Source organism: Tachypleus tridentatus, chromosome 13 (genome assembly GCF_004210375.1).
Source record: "Tachypleus tridentatus isolate NWPU-2018 chromosome 13, ASM421037v1, whole genome shotgun sequence".
In the NCBI taxonomy this organism is placed as follows: Eukaryota; Metazoa; Arthropoda; class Merostomata; order Xiphosura; family Limulidae; genus Tachypleus; species Tachypleus tridentatus.
In genome coordinates, this window is record NC_134837.1 from 229020546 (window position 1) to 229041354 (window position 20809).

The following is a 20809-nucleotide window of genomic DNA, read 5'->3' on the forward strand; positions in this document are numbered from 1 at the left end:
GCAAACCAAGGAAAGTGAACAAGCCAGGTACATTTGTGCAGTAGCACAACTTGTTTTCCTTGTCGAAAAATGAAGCAAGGTCTTTGTTCCGATTCCTGAAACTGGTGATCCTTACATCTTCCTGGACTAGGTTCCACTGTTTAAGTTGAGAAGCCAAGAGCTCTGACTGCTGTTTTGACAGATACAAATCACGAGCAAGGTCATTCAGGTATTCTTGCGTGATCCAGTGTGGCTCATTGCCACTTGTTCCTGAATAAGAAGAGTCAATATCTTCGGAAGAGATTGACTTGGCAGAATCTTCCCTTGGAGGCAATTCTTCATCTGATGAGGAAAGAAGATCATTATTTACTGGAGGTGTTGGGACAGGAAGATCATCTGAATGGGGAATGGGTCTCATAGCAGATGGAAGGTTGGGATATTTGATCTTTTTTCTAGAAGATGCATTGAAACCAGTTATATTTGTCAGACAAAAATAACAATCATCTGCATGGCTTCGTGGCTCTCTCCAAACCATCGGGACTGCAAAGTTGAAAGCCGCTTTCTTGCCATTAAACCAAGCAGTTAGTCCATTGTAGCAGGGTTTACAACAGATGTGTGGAGCCCAAGATTTGTCCTGATCACCAATTTCACAGTCAAAATAATGAAAGTAGGCAGTTCTGAGGAGGGAAGTGATGGTTCGACGCTGTGCAACTGTCGTGAAGTCCCCACACACGTAGCAGAAAGAATTGGCCTTGTTGAGGCATCCTCGGTGTTTTGAGGAGCTTGAAGCCATTGGAGAATCTGAAAAAAAAACAAAGTAAAATTAAATCAAATGTAAGGCAATAATAATTATGTGTGTCGTTGGAAATTGTAATACAAATATATACCCAATAGATTGTGTAACACAATTGTCGAGGGACACCAACCTCCTGCGCTGACTGCCAGTGCATTACTGGCTGTTGATTGAGACGTGTTGGCTACGCTTAACTGCCAAAATCCGTCTTGATATATAGCTATATATATATATATAATTTAATGCTATCACTTACATTTCTGGCATAATAACTAAAAAAGAAGACATAAGTCACACAATATTAGAAATTAACCCTGAATGCATATACGCCTTTATGTACAGTATGTGTACAAAATGTACAGTATGCATATCTAAAAAAACTAGAGGTGATGAGTAAAAACGGATTTCAAATCTGAATTCAGCACCCCCAAATTAGGTTAAAACAGCTATTTTTGTGCTTGCCTCAATTTCTTTGTAAACCAGTGTATTTATTGTAAACAGTCTGGTTAGACTGCTGTTGTTCATTCATTTAAATTTGTATTTTATGGATTTCATATTATTTGCATGTGAAAATAGAATTTCATATTAATTGTTTCATCCTTCATGCTACCCAACAGAATACCACAAAATGTGTATGTATCATTTTCACAATGATTTCAGCCACTAGACATGATCTCAGGAAATTATCAGTGCATCTTGTTGTAATGGATGACCCCTGACTTCTTCAAGGATCCACAAGATCATGGTAATATGTTGATTGTTCCACCTGATGGTTGCTCTTCATGTGCACCTGCCACTTAGCTTGGAAATAAAATAGGTCAATCAAGACCATTAAAGGTTCAAGACATCCTGACTAACTCTTTCCTCTTTGATGTTCTTTACTCCTGCTCATAGGAAGTAACAAACAGGTTGAGCTGCACTAGCTGGGATTTCTACTTGTCAGCTATCAACCTCTTGATCTGGGTGACTTGAAAACACAGCAGTAGTTTACAATGGCTGTTAATGCTTTTGGTTCAGGAAATTGCTATTCCTAGGCTTTAATGCAATTTCTAAACATGTGCACATTTCAGTTTTCTGTCACTAGTTCTGTATGATCTTGTAAAGTACCTTTTCATAATCCTAGCTTACAGACTTTACAGCAACCATGGAATTATCTTGAAAAGAAAACATATTAAAATAAACTGTGCCATACCACTCCTGGTTCATTGCACCTTAAGTCCTTGGTATTTAGGTACAGTGATTTTAAAATAGAATGTTTAGGAAATGTTAAACAGAGGATAAAATAAATTTAAAAAGTAAAAGAAGGCAAAGGACATAAATGAATGAATAAAAACCAAATCTTTATTCATACAAGAATGTATGAGATCTTAAGTAAATTGCTCAGCTTCAGTGTTTTGTTATCATGATGTCTTGGGTAACTGGGGCAAATCAGAAGATTGCAGATGAAGATTAGTCCAAAATACTAGTGTGTTATCTTACACATATATTTTTACTAATTATAGAAGAGAAAATAACCAGCTATGATATCATTATGTTATAAAGAAGTTAATATAATTATTTGGAACATCATTATTGTGAAATGTAATAAACACAACACATAAAAAGTACTCGTAAGTTAAAATAAAAGTCAGTGTGAATAGAAACTGACTGTATATGTTTTAGGTTACAGAAATTTAAGTCTTCATCAGGATGGTGATAATCCAAAGCATGTTAAGTCACATTTTTCATTTGGACTTTAAATTCACTCACTGTTCTGCAATCCAAGAATTATATCTAACACTTCTGCAAGTGTAAGGGTCTTGACATCAGCCTACTCTACTGACATACAGGACAATTTAGCTTAGAGCAGACCTAAAGCCCACAGGAAAAAAGCTTATGTCAAAATCAATGGAAACTGTGGCAGAGGCAAAATAGATCTCTCTTTAGTGTTTTAGATTGTAGCCAAGGAGAATATGAACTATTTCTAGAATGGTTATATTCAGAAGCAGGGATGCAGTAATTAACTCTTGAGTTTGTATGATACAGTTCATGTTAAGTGTGCTGCACTTTGGCACCATGTTTTGCATTTGCAACCTATTACTATCCAAAACAAAAAAAAAAAAAACAATCCAAGCTATGCTCTCTGTGGCTGTGGGTGCATCATAAGTGTGACCATAAAATCCTATTCCATTTATAGTACTCTATTAGCTCACAGCAGATGGTGCTTGAACAGCTGCCTGTTTCCTCATCTGTTACTTCAAAATTAAAAATAATTAGCCCTGATAGCCCTCAAGTAATTTTGTTTGAATTCCACAAAACAAATATCAGTGTGATCATGTGACTGGTATATAGTTATAGCTGAATAAGTTATGCAAATACTTCAACACACTTGAAAACTGGACTAAATTCAAGACTCCAATAAGAGTTTTCTCCAAGAACGTGGCTGCCGAGTAGAGCTGGGCAGTTAGTGGAATGTGATCATTGTGGTTTCAGTAATCAGTTATATTCAATTAATCATTTATTTTCACATGAAACTTTATTAATTCAAAATAATAGTAAATCACAATGAAATCAAATAATTGGCATTACGCATTTAAACTGAAAGAACGATCAGAAAATTTAAAAAATATACTGCTACAAACATAATTTAGTACAATTAAATTATATATAAATTAAATATGAAACATTGAATTGAGAAATAATCATGATAGCAATATTTTGATTACTCATAGTTGTAGTAATATAATAACAATCAGAAACACTAATTCTGGTTGATTGACATAAAAATAGCTCCATCATTATTTTGATTCATTGATTATTCTAGAAAACTAACCTACATAGTTAACTGTCTAGCTCTAGTGGCTGTATTGGTGATTTTCAGTGGCTACATGAGAATGTGTATGTTACAGTGGTGTCTGTGGTAATAAGATATGAAGTCATGACATTGACTGGATCACAGGAAAGGAAAAAAAAAACAAAACAAAACAATGACTGTGTCTGACACAGACCATCCTGTTCAAGCAGGTACTTCTCATAATGCTTAAGTTATACCAAGGGTAAATTAGTAACTGACCTCCATTAAAGAATAAAAATTTACTTGTTCACTGAAAGTTTATATGCAGAGCTGATGGTCAAATTATTTTGAAAAATATGTTATTGTTGATTGTACAATAACCATAAACATTTGACCTATAATTAAGACACAAACTATGGTATTACAAAAATAACAAAAAAATCCACAGATTTGAAAATACCAAATTGTTTAAAATTAGGTCTTGACTAAATTAAAATGAATATTTACTTTTTATAACCATTTCACCCATTTATATATTTTTAGGTAAAAGAAAAATTTGAAATTCATAACTCCATGTAGAAGGGGAGAAGAGGATCCAATATGGTTGAGTGGTGTCTGGGGCATTTCAACACACCATTTTGGCCTTGAATTCCTGTTGATGGTGTTGCATATTATGATTTATTTCGGACAATTCTTCGATTTATTATATTACTATGATACGTATTACGATTTCAAATCACTGGAAATCTGAATTTAGAAGTTAACTAAATGTTAATATGTGTCAAATGTATGGTATATGCTAACAAGATTGATTCACCAACGTTCTTTTTTAACACAAATGTTTTAATATAAAAAAACTTGAATATAATAATAGTTATTACAAATAATGGTTCATATACAAGAGTTTATAAACTTTCAGACAATACTGATTCTTTTATACAGTCTAGAACTTAATGTTTTATCGACGATTCAGGTCCACGAAGCACAAATTATTTTTATCTCGCAGGCGTACTATACTTGGTATATTACACTTTACGGGAATGCTAGTTCTCTCCATTCTTGTCTGGCCACTCACTCTTACAAGTGTACTTTTCCTGGCGAAAATATTTAATGCCCTTCTAGAAGTAATAACGTGAGAAGTAATTCACTGAAGTTAAATCGTTTGTAATGTTCAAAATTTATAAACGTTCCTGGTCAAATTTTGTAGTTTTACCGATTAATAGCGTTAATCACAATTATACGTTGTTAGGCCTACAGCACACTGACTGTAGCTGGCCAATAATAATCTTCTGTTTCTTGATAACTGTTTTTTATACCAATCACGCGAGATTCTACAACTACTAACCGAACTTGTACACTCCCTTGTTTCCGCCCAATATCACAAAGTAACACGAATATTCCCACAGACAATGACATGTACGGCAAACTAATAAAAATAAGAGAACCAAAAATAATATTTTAAAACTTAACTCTTCTCATGGGGACGATGGTATCAGACACATCATCCTAAAAACAGGCATCCACTAACCTTCTACATCATCATATTAACATAATAGACTTATCTCCAGTAACTGGATATTTCCAAGACGTCTGGAAAAAGGCGAAAATAACTAATTCCAAAAACTAAATCAGGAAACTCTAACCCGGACAACTTCAGGCCCATAAGTTTATTGAGCTGCATTGGCAAACTTTTAGAAAGAATAATTTCAAGAAGTCTGCTTTTGTTTTGCGAGAACAATAACCTAATTCCCGAAATCCAAAACTCCTCATATAAAGGGAGATAGACCACGGATCATTTAACGAGAATCACAGAATCGATATAGAAGTCCTCTAACAATAACCAAACAACGATCGATGTTTTCCGTGATATCAAAAAAGCTTTTAACTCAGTATGGCACAAAGCCATTAGATATCGACTTCATTCTTTAAATATTAATTGAAAAATAACCAGATTGATCACGAACTTCTTAACTAATCGCACTGCAGTGATTAAGACAACACTATATCTAAAACATTTAATATCACTGCAAGTGTTCCACAAGGCTCCGTTCTATTTTTGTGTGTAACAATCCTGTTGGCAAATAAAATAAATAAAATAATAATAGTATTTAATTACCTAACGAGCTCAAATTAAAAAAAAAAAAATTCCGGTTACTTTTGAAATGGTAATAAGTTAGTATATGTAATATAATAAGTCGTAGACTTGTCCAAAAAAAGTATAACACGTAGGAACAACTCAAATAGAGAAAACCCTGATAATACATAAGAAATATACTCTCTATCAAACAAATGAGGAAATATGAAAATTTAAAAATAAGCCATTTAAAAATAATTGTATATCTTTACAAAAGCAAACTGGTGATTTTTTAAATCAAATTTCTGCAGAACTAGAAAACACAAAAGAAAAAGACCCACGTTTATAATTTTGTATCAACCACAAGGACTGATCTACGGACGTGAGGGTCATAAGCCGTCAAGCTCAAAACTAAGCCATGAAATTTGTTTGCTCTTTCGTCTTACAAAACTACAAATTTCACTAGAAATGTCACTTAAAAATTTTATTCACATGTAAAACGATTAGCTTCATGGCGCACAACTGTTTACAATAACACTTGGAAATATTTTAATTTTAAGATATTTTTAGTTTCACAAAAACAATCGCAAATCTTACAATGAAATATCCTATATTTTCAAAGACGCAAAACAACTATCTTTACAGAAGAAATAAAAATGTTTTACATACTTCGTAATGTGCTAGAAAGTTTTAGTTTTACGAAACGGAATTGCATGTCTTTCGAAGTGGATAAAATATTCAGCTCTAGACTCGTGTACGTTTCTGGATAGTTTTGGAAGTTTGTAATACTGTTGTATATAAACCATCAACTGTAAATATGTAATAACAATTAGTTATAATTGTTGTAAATAGTAGTTTTTTTGTGCCTGTGTATTAAAAGACGTTTGTGTTAAAAAAAGAAATTGTGTGAATCAATCCTGTTGGCAAATGAAATAAATTTAATACATATTAATATTTAATGAACAACTGAGCTCAAATTAAAAAAAAAAATTCCGGTTACTCTTGAGATGGGAATAAGTTAGTATATGTAATATAATAAGTCGTAGACTTGTCCAAAAAAAGTATAACACGTACGTAACAATTCAAATAGAGAAAACACTGATAATACATAAGAAATGTACTCTCTATCAAACAAATGTTAAAAATAATTGTATATCTTTACAAAAGAAAAGTGGTAATTTTTTAAATCAATTTTCTGCAGAACTAAAACACACAAAAGAAATAGACCCACGTTTATAATTTTGTATCAACCACAAAAACTGTTCTACGGACGTGAGGGTTATAAGCCGTCAAGCTCAACACTAAGTCATGAAATTTGTTTGCTCTTTCGTCTTACAAAACTACAAATTTCACAAGAAATGTCACTTAAAAATTTTATTCACATGTAAAACGATTAGCTTCATGGCGCACAACTGTTTACAATAACACTTGGAAATATTTTAATTTTAAGATATTTTTAGTTTCACAAAAACAATCGCAAATCTTACAATGAAATATCCTATATTTTCAAAGACGCAAAACAACTATCTTTACAGAAGAAATAAAAATGTTTTACATACTTCGTGAATGTGCTAGAAAGTTTTAGTTTTACGAAACGAAATTGCATTTCTTTCGAAGAAATATATTAATTTTTCAAAAATATCTAAAACTCTCTGAAAATTCATTAGGTAAATGCTTTAACACTTTAAACCTTTTTGCTCTACAATGCCGCATGTAGATATTGAAATATTTTACCATTTCCTAAAATAAAGTTTGTTTTAACTGCACAAGAGTGAGAAACGGTGCAGAACTGATGCAGTTAACTTCAGTGCTTGAGTAGGTGTCTTTGATCAGCACCACAGTTTTCTTCTATGCACGAACTTTCTCAAGACACTGTGATATTTGATTAACTACTCACGTAATCGTGGTTTTAATCTTACAAAATAACAGTACGAATCTTAAAATGAAAGTATAGTAAATGCTATGTTATCCGACATATTTGCATCTGGAAATTTCTCGCATTCGTTACAGTTTCCTCTGGTAATGAACTCGAAAGTTTGCGACTGTAGTTAACCGACGTTGTTGCATTCTGTCGCAGTTCGCTTCTTCATTGAGGGTATGTTGAATTTTAAATACCCAGGTGGGTCAGTTGCACAAGACCCATTCTTCCTAAAGTGTACATCTACATGAGCAACTTTAAACCCGTTGATACGAATTTTTGGAAAAAATGTTGTTTCCGCCCGGGATCGAACCGGGGACCTTGCGCGTGTGAGGCGCACGTGATAACCACTACACTACGGAAACCCGTCGACGTTTCTCTAGCACTGGTACGGTTTCTTTTTAATTACGCGCAAAACTATAGAGGATTATCTGCGCTAGACGTCCCTAATTTAGAACTGTAAGGCAAGAGGGAAGGCAGCTAGTCATCACCACCCACCGCCAACTACTCTTTTACCAATGGATAGTGGGATTGATCGTAAATCTAATGCCCCCCATGGCTCAAATGGCGAGCATGTTTGGTACGACGGGGAATCGGACCCAGCTCAAACGAGGTGCAACCAATATAAACTCGGAATTAATTTGCCTGGAATGGACTTGGATCGTCGATAAGATATTTAGTTCTAGACTGGACTTCATGTTGTCTGTAAGTTTATAAAACTCTTGCATGTAAACCATCATTTGTATTAACTATTAGGAGGTTGTGTGCGTGTCAATCTTGTTGAAAAATAACATACACTTGATACATATTAACAGTTAATGAACAATTAAATTCAAATGTACAGTTACTTGAAATACTAATATGTTAACATACGTCCGAAATAAATTATAATACATAACTACGTGCATGAAAAAACTTGGTACAAAAACGTAGATAATAAGTCATGTATTTACATTATATAAGTTTCAATGTCATAAATAGCTAGAAATATTTCAATAAAATCTTGAACTCACAATATATATAAGAATCGTGACGTAAGTTCTTAAAATCTTCTATCTTTGGTAACTTACCTACCACCTCTTTTTTGAAGTATAAAGTTTAGCATAAATTGATGATACAATACTATGATTATTACCATAAGAAATATAACATATCCAGGCTTAAATCTTCCTTGTTTATGGAGCTATCAATCAGAAAGTGAGATACACTTGTCACGCTTACCACTAACGTAATCTATTTCAGAGTTAGCCAATATATAATTTTGATATTTTACTTCATCTTACTTGTATCCACTAAAAATTCAATGTTTTAATCAATGAACGATGTATAAAGTCATCTTCTTTATCGTGTTTGTGTGAAAGACATAGCTCACTCAGTTTGATTATACGTGTTGAACTGTTCAAGTAGAGTATTTAATGGATTTGTTAAAGTGCTAATGCGATAACTAGAGAACCAGTTAAATTATAATTATTACGGGGTGGTGTTTTTTGTTACTATTCTGTTTTCTTTGGTTCATTTTTAAATAAATAAACACGCGTAGTATGTCAGAAGCGTGATTGTAAAAGGTAAAGGCTTAAATTTTACCAAGGACTGACACTGAACTCGAGCAAGCCTGTGCACAAACTGGTGAATTATTTAATAAATGCAATCGACTGAGCTGAACATTCGCTGTGTGCTCTAGTTATAAGTGGTTCAAAAGGGCAATAAAACAATAAATGGAATTAGAAAAAAAGATACAAAATATTATAAGTCATAAGATACTCAGGGTGAAGAAACGTTTTCAGTTACAGTTTCAAGTCATTCTAGGAAGAAGAAAGATGGGTAATTTAGAGTTGTTTTTTATTTTTCATTGTGGTTACAGTCAAATCTTAAAAAAAACATTTTATAGGAAATTCGTGGTGACGAGAAACGAACTTGAAGTCAAAGTGTATCTCAGAACGGCTGGTATGGTTGCTAACACTTTTACCAAAATAACAGAGAGAACAACAATACTCAAAACAGCCGTCGTGAGATGCATTTCATAGGAATGTCAAGTCACGTGAAACTGTGAAAACTTAATTCTATGACCCCTTTACAACTCTCACGATGACATAAAGCTTTGAATTGCACAACTGTCACATTTAATTCATAATATAATTACTTACCTGGATATTCAATGTTAATATCGATCAAAGGTAAGTTTGTCTAAGAAAGTAAGGTGAACCAGAATAAACAGAAGGTTTTGGGACCACCACATTAGAGGATTATTCAAATTGAAAACTCAGCCATTTGGTTACGCACAGTAAATTACCAGAAATGTGTACAATAATCTCGCATTCTCGGATAGAACGTCAAATGTCCTCACAGTCGACTTTTGATAATTACACACGTGACCGAAGAATAACATATTTACCATCACATGTTTATCATAGTGTTTATCCTTGCTTCTGTATAATTTTGTTTTTTGCACGTGCCTGTGTATTGCGCAAGTCCCGCCTGTTCTCGAAAGTTGTCGAAATTTCTGCAATCATACCAAGCCAGCCTAAGCGAGGTGCAAGAATATGAACTCAGAATTAATTTGCTCGTCGTGGACTTGGATCGTGGATAAAATATTCAGCTCTAGACTCGTGTACGTTTCTGGATAGTTTTGGAAGTTTCTAATACTGTTGTATATAAACCATCAACTGTAAATTATAATTATAATTGTTATAAATAGTAGTTTTTTTGTGCCTGTGTATTAAAACACGTTTGGGTTAAAAAAAGAAATTGTGTGTATCAATCCTGTTGGCAAATGAAATAAATTTAATACATATTAATATTTAATGAACTACTGAGCTCAAATTAAAAGAAAAAATTCCGGTTACTCTTGAAATGGTAATAAGTTAGTATATGTAATATAATAAGTCGTAGACTTGTCCAAAAAAAGTATAACACGTACGTAACAACTCAAATAGAGAAAACACTGATAATACATAAGACATGTACTCTCTATCAAACAAATGTGGAAATATGAAAATTTACAAATAAGCCAGTTAAAAATAATTGTATATCTTTACAAAAGCATACTCGTGATTTTTTAAATCAATTTTCTGCAGAACTGGAACACACAAAAGAAAAAGAACCACGTTTGTAATTTAGTACCAACCACAAGGACTGATCTACGGATGTGAGGGTTATAAGCCGTCAAGCTCAACACTAAGCCATGAAATATGTTTGCTCTTTCGTCTTACAAAACTACAAATTTCAAAAGAAATGTCACTTAAAAATTTTATTCACATGTAAAACGATTAGCTTCATGGGGCACAACTGTTTACAATAACACTTGAAAATATTTTTATTTTAAGATATTTTTAGTTTCACAAAAACAATCGCAAATCTTACAATGAAATATCCTATATTTTAAAAGACGCAAAACATCTATCTTTACAGAAGAAATAAAAATGTTTCACATACTTCGTGAATGTGCTAGAAAGTTTTAGTTTTACGAAACGGAATTGCATGTCTTTCGAAGAAATATATTAATTTTTCAAAAATATCTAAACTCTCTGAAAATTCATTAGGTAAATGCTTTAACACTTTAAACCTTTTTGCTCTACAATGCCGCATGTAGATATTGAAATATTTTACCATTTCCTAAAATAAAGTTTGTTTTAACTGCACAAGAGTGAGAAACGGTGCAGAACTGATGCAGTTAACTTCAGTGCTTGAGTAGGTGTCTTTGATCAGCACCACAGTTTTCTTCTATGCACGAACTTTCTCAAGACACTGTGATATTTGATTAACCACTCACGTAATCGTGGTTTTAATCTTACAAAATAACAGTACGAATCTTAAAATGAAAGTATAGTAAATGCTATGTTATCCGACATATTTGCATCTGGAAATTTCTCGCATTCGTTACAGTTTCCTCTGGTAATGAACTCGAAAGTTTGCGACTGTAGTTAACCGACGTTGCTGCATTCTGTCGCAGTTCGCTTCTTCTCTGAGGGTATGTTGAATTTTAAATACCCAGGTGGGTCAGGTGCACAAGACCCATTCTTCCTAAAGTGTACATCTACATGAGCAACTTTAAACCCGTTGATACGAATTTTTGGAAAAAATGATGTTTCCGCCCGGGATCGAACCGGGGACCTTGCGCGTGTGAGGCGCACGTGATAACCACTACACTACGGAAACCCGTCGATTTTTTCTAATACTGGTTCGGTTTCTTTCTAATTTCGCGCAAAACTATAGAGGGTTATCTGCGCTAGACGTCCCTAATTTAGAACTGTAAGGCAAGAGGGAAGGCAGCTAGTCATCACCACCCACCGCCAACTACTCTTTTACCAATGGATAGTGGGATTGATCGTAAAAATCTAATGCCCCCCATGGCTCAAATGGCGAGCATGTTTGGTACGACGGGGAATCGGACCCAGCTCAAACGAGGTGCAACCAATATAAACTCGGAATTAATTTGCCTGGAATGGACTTGGATCGTCGATAAGATATTTAGTTCTAGACTGGACTTCATGTTTTCTGTAAGTTTATAAAACTGTTGCATGTAAACCATCATTTGTAATAACTATTAGGAGGTTGTGTGCGTGTCAATCTTGTTGGAAAATAACATACACTTGATACATATTAACAGTTAATGAACAATTAAATTCAAATTTACAGTTACTTGAAATACTAATATGTTAACATACGTCCGAAATAAATTAAAATACATAACTACGTGCATGAACAAACTTGGTACAAAAACGTAGATAATAAGTCATGTATTTACATTATATAAGTTTCAATGTCCTAAATAGCAAGAAATATTTAAATAAAATCTTGAACTCACAATATATATAAGAATGGTGACGTAAGTTCTTAAAATCTTCTATCTTTGGTAACTTACCTACCACCTCTTTTTGAAGTATAAAGTTTAGCATAAATTGATGATACAATACTATGATTATTACCATAAGAAATATAACATATCCAGGCTTAAATCTTCCTTGTTTATGGAGCTATCAATCAGAAAGTGAGATACACTTGTCACGGTTACCACTAACGTAATCTTTTTCAGAGTTAGCCAATATATAATTTTGATATTTTACTTCATCTTACTTGTATCCACTAAAAATTCAATGTTTTAATCAATGAACGATGTATAAAGTCATCTTCTTTATCGTGTTTGTGTGAAAGACATAGCTCACTCAGTTTGATTATACGTGTTGAACTGTTCAAGTAGAGTATTTAATGGATTTTTTAAAGTGCTAATGCGATAACTAGAGAACCAGTTAAATTATAATTATTACGGGATGGTGTTTTTTGTTACTATTCTGTTTTCTTTGGTTCATTTTTAAATAAATAAACACGCGTAGTATGTCAGAACCGTGATTGTAAAAGGTTTAGGCTTAAATTTTACCAAGGACTGACACTGAACTCGAGCAAGCCTGTGAACAAACTGGTGAATTATTTAATAAATGCAATCGCCTGAGCTGAACATTCGCTGTGTCTTCTAGTTATAAGTGGTTCAAAAGGGCAATAAAACAATAAATGGAATTAGAAAAAAAAGATACAAAATATTTTAAGTCATAAGATACTCAGGGTGAAGAAACGTTTTTAGTTACAGTTTCAAGTCATTCTAGGAAGAAGAAAGATGGGTAATTTAGAGTTGTTTTTTATTTTTCATTGTGGTTACAGTCAAATCTTAAAAAAAACATTTTATAGGAAATTCGTGGTGACGAGAAACGAACTTGAAGTCAAAGTGTATCTCAGAAGGGCTGGTATGGTTGCTAACACTTTTACCAAAATAACAGAGAGAACAACAATACTCAAAACAGCCGTCGTGAGATGCATTTCATAGGAATGTCAAGTCACGTGAAACTGTGAAAACTTTATTCTATGCCTCCTCTACAACTCTCACGATGACATAAAGCTTTGAATTGCACAACTGTCACATTTAATTCATAATATAATTACTTACCTGGATATTCAATGTTAATATCGATCAAAGGAAAGTTTGTCTAAGAAAGTAAGGTGGACCAGAATAAACAGAACGTTTTGAGACCACCACATTAGAGGATTATTCAAATTGAAAACTCAGCCATTTGGTTACGCACAGTAAATTACCAGAAATGTGTACAATAATCTCGCATTCTCGGATAGAACGTCAAATGTCCTCACAGTCGACTTTTGATAATTACACACGTGACCGAAGAATAACATATTTACCATCACATGTTTATCATAGTGTTTATCCTTGCTTCTGTATAATTTTGTTTTTGCACGTGCCTGTGTATTGCGCAAGTCCCGCCTGTTCTCGAAAGTTGTCGAAATTTCTGCAATCATACCAAGCCAGCCTAAGCGAGGTGCAAGAATATGAACTCAGAATTAATTTGCTCGTCGTGGACTTGGATCGTGGATAAAATATTCAGCTCTAGACTCGTGTACGTTTCTGGATAGTTTTGGAAGTTTGTAATACTGTTGTATATAAACCATCAACTGTAAATTATAATTATAATTGTTATAAATAGTAGTTTTTTTGTGCCTGTGTATTAAAACACGTTTGTGTTAAAAAAAAGAAATTGTGTGTATCAATCCTGTTGGCAAATGAAATAAAATTAATACATATTAATATTTAATGAACTACTGAGCTCAACTTAAAAGAAAAAATTCCGGTTACTCTTGAAATGGTAATAAGTTAGTATATGTAATATAATAAGTCGTAGACTTGTCCAAAAAAAGTATAACACGTACGTAACAACTCAAATAGAGAAAACACTGATAATACATAAGAAATGTATTCTCTATCAAACAAATGTGGAAATATGAAAATTTACAAATAAGCCAGTTAAAAAAAATTGTATATCTTTACAAAAGCAAACTGGTGATTTTTTAAATCAATTTTCTGCAGAACTGGAACACACAAAAGAAAAAGAACCACGTTTGTAATTTAGTACCAACCACAAGGACTGATCTACGGATGTGAGGGTTATAAGCCGTCAAGCTCAACACTAAGCCATGAAATTTGTTTGCTCTTTCGTCTTACAAAACTACAAATTTCACAAGAAATGTCACTTAAAAATTTTATTCACATGTAAAACGATTAGCTTCATGGGGCACAACTGTTTACAATAACACTTGAAAATATTTTAATTTTAAGATATTTTTAGTTTCACAAAAACAATCGCAAATTTTACAATGAAATATCCTATATTTTAAAAGACGCAAAACAACTATCTTTACAGAAGAAATAAAAATGTTTTACATACTTCGTGAATGTGCTAGAAAGTTTTAGTTTTACGAAACGGAATTGCATGTCTTTCGAAGAAATATATTAATTTTTCAAAAATATCTAAACTCTCTGAAAATTCATTAGGTAAATGCTTTAACACTTTAAACCTTTTTGCTCTACAATGCCGCATGTAGATATTGAAATATTTTACCATTTCCTAAAATAAAGTTTGTTTTAACTGCACAAGAGTGAGAAACGGTGCAGAACTGATGCAGTTAACTTCAGTGCTTGAGTAGGTGTCTTTGATCAGCACCACAGTTTTCTTCTATGCACGAACTTTCTCAAGACACTGTGATATTTGATTAACCACTCACGTAATCGTGGTTTTAATCTTACAAAATAACAGTACGAATCTTAAAATGAAAGTATAGTAAATGCTATGTTATCCGACATATTTGCATCTGGAAATTTCTCGCATTCGTTACAGTTTCCTCTGGTAATGAACTCGAAAGTTTGCGACTGTAGTTAACCGACGTTGCTGCATTCTGTCGCAGTTCGCTTCTTCTCTGAGGGTATGTTGAATTTTAAATACCCAGGTGGGTCAGGTGCACAAGACCCATTCTTCCTAAAGTGTACATCTACATGAGCAACTTTAAACCCGTTGATACGAATTTTGGAAAAATGATGTTTCCGCCGGGATCGAACCGGGACCTTGCGCGTGTGAGGCGCACGTGATAACCACTACACTACGGAAACCCGTCGACGTTTTTCTAGCACTGGTTCGGTTTCTTTCTAATTTCGCGCAAAACTATAGAGGGTTATCTGCGCTAGACGTCCCTAATTTAGAACTGTAAGGCAAGAGGGAAGGCAGCTAGTCATCACCACCCACCGCCAACTACTCTTTTACCAATGGATAGTGGGATTGATCGTAAAATCTAATGCCCCCATGGCTCAAATGGCGAGCATGTTTGGTACGACGGGGAATCGGACCCAGCTCAAACGAGGTGCAACCAATATAAACTCGGAATTAATTTGCCTGGAATGGACTTGGATCGTCGATAAGATATTTAGTTCTAGACTGGACTTCATGTTGTCTGTAAGTTTATAAAACTGTTGCATGTAAACCATCATTTGTAATAACTATTAGGAGGTTGTGTGCGTGTCAATCTTGTTGGAAAATAACATACACTTGATACATATTAACAGTTAATGAACAATTAAATTCAAATTTACAGTTACTTGAAATACTAATATGTTAACATACGTCCGAAATAAATTAAAATACATAACTACGTGCATGAACAAACTTGGTACAAAACGTAGATAATAAGTCATGTATTTACATTATATAAGTTTCAATGTCCTAAATAGCAAGAAATATTTAAATAAAATCTTGAACTCACAATATATATAAGAATGGTGACGTAAGTTTTAAAATCTTCTATCTTTGGTAACTTACCTACCACCTCTTTTGAAGTATAAAGTTTAACATAAATTGATGATACAATACAATGAATATTACCATAAGAAATATAACATTTCCAGGCTTAAATCTTCCTTGTTTATGGAGCTATCAATCAGAAAGTGAGATACACTTGTCACGCTTACCACTAACGTAATCTATTTCAGAGTTAGCCAATATATAATTTTGATATTTTACTTCATCTTACTTGTATCCAGTAAAAATGCAATGTTTTAATCAATGAACGATGTATAAAGTAATCTTCTTTATCGTTTTGGTGTGAAAGACATAGCTCACTCAATTTGAATATACGTGTTGAACTGTTCAAGTAGAGTATTTAATGGATTTGTTAAAGTGCTAATGCGATAACTAGAGAACCAGTTAAATTATAATTATTACGGGATGGTGTTTTTTTGTTACTATTCTGTTTTCTTTGGTTCATTTTTAAATAAATAAACACGCGTAGTATGTCAGAAGCGTGATTGTAAAAGGTAAAGGCTTAAATTTTACCAAGGACTGACACTGAACTCGAGCAAGCCTGTGCACAAACTGGTGAATTATTTAATAAATGCAATCGACTGAGCTGAACATTCGCTGTGTGCTCTAGTTATAAGTGGTTCAAAAGGGCAATAAAACAATAAATGGAATTAGAAAAAAAAGATACAAAATATTATAAGTCATAAGATACTCAGGGTGAAGAAACGTTTTTAGTTACAGTTTCAAGTCATTCTAGGAAGAAGAAAGATGGGTAATTTAGAGTTGTTTTTTATTTTTCATTGTGGTTACAGTCAAATCTTAAAAAAAACATTTTATAGGAAATTCGTGGTGACGAGAAACGAACTTGAAGTCAAAGTGTATCTCAGAACGGCTGGTATGGTTGCTAACACTTTTACCAAAATAACAGAGAGAACAACAATACTCAAAACAGCCGTCGTGAGATGCATTTCATAGGAATGTCAAGTCACGTGAAACTGTGAAAACTTAATTCTATGACCCCTTTACAACTCTCACGATGACATAAAGCTTTGAATTGCACAACTGTCACATTTAATTCATAATATAATTACTTACCTGGATATTCAATGTTAATATCGATCAAAGGTAAGTTTGTCTAAGAAAGTAAGGTGAACCAGAATAAACAGAAGGTTTTGGGACCACCACATTAGAGGATTATTCAAATTGAAAACTCAGCCATTTGGTTACGCACAGTAAATTACCAGAAATGTGTACAATAATCTCGCATTCTCGGATAGAACGTCAAATGTCCTCACAGTCGACTTTTGATAATTACACACGTGACCGAAGAATAACATATTTACCATCACATGTTTATCATAGTGTTTATCCTTGCTTCTGTATAATTTTGTTTTTGCACGTGCCTGTGTATTGCGCAAGTCCCGCCTCTTCTCGAAAGTTGTCGAAATTTCTGCAATCATACCAAGCCAGCCTAAGCGAGGTGCAAGAATATGAACTCAGAATTAATTTGCTCGTCGTGGACTTGGATCGTGGATAAAATATTCAGCTCTAGACTCGTGTACGTTTCTGGATAGTTTTGGAAGTTTGTAATACTGTTGTATATAAACCATCAACTGTAAATGTAATAACAATTAATTATAATTGTTATAAATAGTAATTGTTTGTGCCTGTGTATTAAAATACGTTTGTGTTAAAAAAAGAAATTGTGTGTATCAATCCTGTTGGCAAATGAAATAAAATTAATACATATTAATATTTAATGAACTACTGAGCTCAACTTAAAAGAAAAAATTCCGGTTACTCTTGAGATGGTAGTAAGTTAGTATATGTAATATAATAAGTCGTAGACTTGTCCAAAAAAAGTATAACACGTACGTAACAACTCAAATAGAGAAAACACTGATAATACATAAGAAATGTATTCTCTATCAAACAAATGTGGAAATATGAAAATTTACAAATAAGCCAGTTAAAAAAAAATTGTATATCTTTACAAAAGCAAACTGGTGATTTTTTAAATCAATTTTCTGCAGAAATAAAACACACAAAAGAAATAGAACCACGTTTATAATTTTGTATCGACCACAAAAACTGTTCTACGGACGTGAGGGTTATAATCCGTCAAGCTAAAAACAAAGCCATGAAATGTGTTTGCTCTTTCGTCTTACAAAACTACAAATTTCACAAGAAATGTCACTTAAAAATTTTATTCACATGTAAAACGATAAGCTTCATGGGGCACAACTGTTTACAATAACACTTGGAAATATTTTAATTTTAAGATATTTTTAGTTTCACAAAAACAATCGCAAATTTTACAATGAAATATCCTATATTTTAAAAGACGCAAAACAACTATCTTTACAGAAGAAATAAAAATGTTTTACACACTTCGTGAATGTGCTAGAAAGTTTTAGTTTTACGAAACGGAATTGCATGTCTTTCGAAGAAATATATTAATTTTTCAAAATATCTAAAACTCTCTGAAAATTCATTAGGTAAATGCTTTAACACTTTAAACCTTTTTGCTCTACAATGCCGCATGTAGATATTGAAATATTTTACCATTTCCTAAAATAAAGTTTGTTTTAACTGCACAAGAGTGAGAAACGGTGCAGAACTGATGCAGTTAACTTCAGTGCTTGAGTAGGTGTCTTTGATCAGCACCACAGTTTTCTTCTATGCACGAACTTTCTCAAGACACTGTGATATTTGATTAACCACTCACGTAATCGTGGTTTTAATCTTACAAAATAACAGTACGAATCTTAAAATGAAAGTATAGTAAATGCTATGTTATCCGACATATTTGCATCTGGAAATTTCTCGCATTCGTTACAGTTTCCTCTGGTAATGAACTCGAAAGTTTGCGACTGTAGTTAACCGACGTTGCTGCATTCTGTCGCAGTTCGCTTCTTCTTTGAGGGTATGTTGAATTTTAAATACCCAGGTGGGTCAGGTGCACAAGACCCATTCTTCCTAAAGTGTACATCTACATGAGCAACTTTAAACCCGTTGATACGAATTTTGGAAAAATGATGTTTCCGCCAGGATCGAACCGGGGACCTTGCGCGTGTGAGGCGCACGTGATAACCACTACACTACGGAAACCCGTCGACGTTTTTCTAGCACTGGTTCGGTTTCTTTCTAATTTCGCGCAAAACTATAGAGGGTTATCTGCGCTAGACGTCCCTAATTTAGAACTGTAAGGCAAGAGGGAAGGCAGCTAGACATCACCACCCACCGCCAACTACTCTTTTACCAATGGATAGTGGGATTGATCGTAAAATCTAATGCCCCCATGGCTCAAATGGCGAGCATGTTTGGTACGACGGGAATCGGACCCAGCTCAAACGAGGTGCAACCAATATAAACTCGGAATTAATTTGCCTGGAATGGACTTGGATCGTCGATAAGATATTTAGTTCTAGACTGGACTTCATGTTGTCTGTAAGTTTATAAAACTGTTGCATGTAAACCATCATTTGTAATAACTATTAGGAGGTTGTGTGCGTGTCAATCTTGTTGGAAAATAACATACACTTGATACATATTAACAGTTAATGAACAATTAAATTCAAATTTACAGTTACTTGAAATACTAATATGTTAACATACGTCCGAAATAAATTAAAATACATAACTACGTGCATGAACAAACTTGGTACAAAAACGTAGATAATAAGTCATGTATTTACATTATATAAGTTTCAATGTCCTAAATAGCAAGAAATATTTAAATAAAATCTTGAACTCACAATATATATAAGAATCGTGACGTAAGTTCTTAAAATCTTCTATCTTTGGTAACTTACCTACCACCTTTTTTTGAAGTATAAAGTTTAACATAAATTGATGATACAATACTATGAATATTACCATAAGAAATATAACATTTCCAGGCTTAAATCTTCCTTGTTTATGGAGCTATCAATCAGAAAGTGAGATACACTTGTCACGCTTACCACTAACGTAATCTATTTCAGAGTTAGCCAATATATAATTTTGATATTTTACTTCATCTTACTTGTATCCACTAAAAATTCAATGTTTTAATCAATGAACGATGTATAAAGTCATCTTTTTTATCGTTTTGGTGTGAAAGACATAGCTCACTCAGTTTGAATATACGTGTTGAACTGTTCAAGTAGAGTATTTAATGGATTTGTTAAAGTGCTAATGCGATAACTAGAGAACCAGTTAAATTATAATTATTACGGGATGGTGTTTTTTGTTACTATTCTGTTTTCTTTGGTTCATTTTTAAATAAATAAACACGCGTAGTATGTCAGAAGCGTGATTGTAAAAGGTTTAGGCTTAAATTTTACCAAGGACTGACACTGAACTCGAGCAAGCCTGTGCACAAACTGGTGAATTATTTAATAAATGCAATCGACTGAGCTGAACATTCGCTCTGTGTTCTAGTTATAAGTGGTTCAAAAGGGCAATAAAACAATAAATGGAATTAGAAAAAAAAGATACAAAATATTATAAGTCATAAGATACTCAGGGTGAAGAAACGTTTTTAGTTACAGTTTCAAGTCATTCTAGGAAGAAGAAAGATGGGTAATTTAGAGTTGTTTTTTATTTTTCATTGTGGTTACAGTCAAATCTTAAAAAAAACATTTTATAGGAAATTCGTGGTGAC

General features: G+C 33.3%; 4 non-coding genes across 4 annotated transcripts; all 4 read right to left on the reverse strand.

Annotated features, from left to right (window-relative positions):
- Positions 1–7829: 7829 nt before the first annotated feature.
- On the reverse strand, positions 7830–7902 carry TRNAV-CAC (transfer RNA valine (anticodon CAC)). Its single transcript has one exon. It is a non-coding gene; the product is annotated as a tRNA-Val (tRNA).
- Positions 7903–11619: 3717 nt separating this feature from the next.
- TRNAV-CAC (transfer RNA valine (anticodon CAC)) lies at positions 11620–11692 on the reverse strand. Its single transcript has one exon. It is a non-coding gene; the product is annotated as a tRNA-Val (tRNA).
- Positions 11693–15408: 3716 nt separating this feature from the next.
- Positions 15409–15479, reverse strand: TRNAV-CAC (transfer RNA valine (anticodon CAC)). The gene has a single exon. It is a non-coding gene; the product is annotated as a tRNA-Val (tRNA).
- Positions 15480–19200: 3721 nt separating this feature from the next.
- Positions 19201–19272, reverse strand: TRNAV-CAC (transfer RNA valine (anticodon CAC)). The gene has a single exon. It is a non-coding gene; the product is annotated as a tRNA-Val (tRNA).
- Positions 19273–20809: the final 1537 nt, after the last annotated feature.